General features: G+C 31.1%; 1 long non-coding RNA gene across 1 annotated transcript; it reads left to right on the forward strand.

Moving 5' to 3' along the window:
* Window positions 1-426: 426 nt before the first annotated feature.
* Window positions 427-3182, forward strand: LOC145128820 (uncharacterized). The gene is made up of 3 exons (XR_013717114.1): window positions 427-776; window positions 2376-2536; window positions 2924-3182. It is a non-coding gene; the product is annotated as an uncharacterized LOC145128820 (long non-coding RNA).

Below are 3182 nucleotides of genomic sequence, written 5' to 3' on the forward strand. Positions count from 1 at the left end.
TTTTATAACCGTGGTTTTCACGAGTTATAAACTTATATATATATATATATATATATATATATATATATATATATATACATTATAAAGGAAATTTTACTATTTCTAAAAATAGCTTGAATATAATAATATTATTTTTTTAAGACGTTAAAACTATTAAGCTAAGAGTACAAGTAATCATTAATAAAATAATATTAAATTTTAAACACAATTCTATTTAGATTAAATTGTACAAAAAAATAATACATAAGTACAAGTATCCAATCCAGTCATTAAAAGATGTTACTCCTTCATTTTTGACGGGGCTCTTTATCTTTAGTATCTCTATTTTATTTTACCTGGTCCTCCGCCTTTATCTTCGGAAATAAATCCCAAATTATAAAACTCCAATTCTCCTTCATCGCATTTGTTTTCATGAATTCAAGATATACGTTTTTACTTCATCATCTTCGCAATTCATAGGCTTTCTTGATCTAGGGTTTTTATAGCCCTTCTAAAAACCCTAGCCCCAATCATGCTTATTGTCGCCATCACCAACCATCACCCCTGTGCTCATTGTCGCCACCAACAACCACCACTCCTGGCGGTCAAACCGCTAACCACCACCTGGTAACCCCCACAACTATCCATCATCATAGTTGTTAACCATCCATCGTCACCACCTCTATCGAACCATCTACCGTTTGTTGCATTCCTTTCTCGCCATTCAAGAAAATTCCAAAATGTTGAAAGCGACGATGGAAAGTTATGGGTTCTGTCAAATCCAAACTTGGTTCATGGTAATTTTTCTCATTTTGAATTATCGATACAACCTCTAAGTTTGTTTCTGTACAATAATTTTGGTTATGTTGTTTCTAATTGGTTTTTGTTGTATGTACGGTTTCTAAAATTCTTCACCTATAAATGATTAATTTGGTTTTTTGTGATTTTTCTCCGCTTATAGATAAAGCTCTCTCCAAATTCATCATCGTTTCTTCTCAATCTCTCTAAACCCTAGCCACCACCATTTTCCATCTTCCTTATCTCCATCTCTTCCTCCCTCGATAAGAAACTGTAAATTAGCTGACAATCAACACCGAACTTCGAACGGTAAAGACTAACAAAAAGGAGAAAGAGAAATTCAACTATTTTCTGCTTCAGGATCGTAAACAGACTCTTATTCATGATAGTATATGGGATAGAACCAAATTATATCGATTCAGTTTTCAAAACGATTTGAAAACCTAAATCTTGGTTCAGTACCGCATACGATTATTTTTCAAAATGATTGTGAATTCCTTTTCCATTAAATCTTTGCACGTCTCCTTAAGATTTCTCTGTGCAGTCGCTTTTCCCTATCTATTGCTCTTCTCAGGTCGGTTTTTATGGACTTTATGGTTTATTTTTTTATTTTGTTGCGGTTCAATTTAATGTTTATGGTTGGTGTTTTCCTCTACAAGCTTTATAATTATAACAATTTGCTAACATTGTGTTCCTTGTATGGTTTTAAATCTTATATTTATTTGGGTGTGAATGTTTATTTTGTTGATCTATACACCAACATATTTTTGGCCCAGAGACGCCTCAATTAGAAACAAAAAAAAAAGTAAGTTTACGTTTGATATTTGTTTTTCAAAAATCTTTTCAAATTTCAAATTCAGGGCATATAATGTTATTGAGAGTCAACGGCATAATTGGAATTTGACAAATGTTAATTTTGGTTTTAGTAGCGTGTAACTGATTGTTAAATCTAAATTCAAGTATAATGAAGTGAAATTGTATGCTTTATTGTTATTATCCTTATTGCTCTCAGTTTCTAATTGGAAATCTCCATCTTTACTGAACTGATTGTGTCACATATAAATAAAAAGAAAGGTGTGTAATTTATTTGTAATTTTGATTAAATTTTCCTTTTTAGCCATTTTCGTGGAATCTCCATTGTAATTAGAGGTGTGTATTCTATTTGTAATTTTGTTAAAGATATCTTTTTAATCCATTTTAATATTAGATTTAAGTTCAGTTGATGTTAACATGACATGTTTATTGAAGCCTATGGTTACATATGCTAGGTATTTTAGAAAAGAAAAAAGGATTGACCCATGGCATTTTAGGGAGTAGAGTAACCCCACCATCTTGTTTTACTATGGACATCATTTGTGGGCTGAAATGTCAAAAACCTTATATAAAAAAAATGTCATCCTAAAAAATAGTGGTTCTATATATCATCATTTATGTTACTCTTGAAATTCGTTTATTTTTATGTAGTTTTTGTTTGTTTTCATTTCAAAAAAATTAAAATAGACAAATAAACATGATTTGAAGATTGATGTAATTATTGTTTTACCCTTCAAGAATGGTTCAAGGTCACACATTTTGAATCTCAATTGTTTTTTTTTCAGTGTGCAACTTCTGTGGCAGGAGGTGGAATTTTGTGAAAATGGGCTAACAATGACTATCAGATCGGTGATCCGCATATGGTGATTTTCAACATAAGCTTGTTAGAGATGATATTTTAAATGATTGACATGCTGCTTGAAATGTAACTCCGTTTCCATTATCGGTAAATGAATATAAAGATCTTGTTATTATGAGTAAAGAGTAAAGTAGATTGTCTATATTGGTAAAAAGAGTAAATCATGTTTTTATTTCTCGCAGTTTACCCAATAGGAGCTGAATTTAATGTTTGTAATTTACTGTCGAAAACATTCTCATAAGTTGAAATGTTTTTTTGGGAAAGGATCCAATGATTCTTTTAGGATGAACCTCAAAATGTTTATTTTACCCTTTTTCTTTATTTTCTCTAGACTGCACAATAATCTTTTTGTGCCTCTTTTTGTATTTAAATGACTAAACTATTTTATGTGGCTATCAGTATCCTATTTGACTTCAAAAGTCAACATATTTTTCTTTTAATTGAGTAACTAATGCATTGTTTTTGGGCTTCAAGGTCTGAGATTTAAAGTTGATTTTAAAAAAAGACGAGAAATCCTTTCAACTTAAGGAAGGTCATTGGATGACCATAACCACCACTTACACAAATAAAGGCGATTTAGAGAGTATCAATGAGCTACAAAAAAGTGCAGGTGACTTTTAAAGCTAGGAAACAACATTGAACCATCCAAGATCGTTAGATGAAATGGTAGCTCTTCACCTGATTGGCGCTGCATTTTTCATCAAGATATGTGTAGTCAAGTAAAGATGGATAG

Source organism: Lactuca virosa, chromosome 8, assembly GCF_052849685.1.
Source record: "Lactuca virosa cultivar CGN04683 chromosome 8, Lactuca_virosa_CGN04683_v6, whole genome shotgun sequence".
Taxonomy (NCBI): domain Eukaryota; kingdom Viridiplantae; phylum Streptophyta; class Magnoliopsida; order Asterales; family Asteraceae; genus Lactuca; species Lactuca virosa.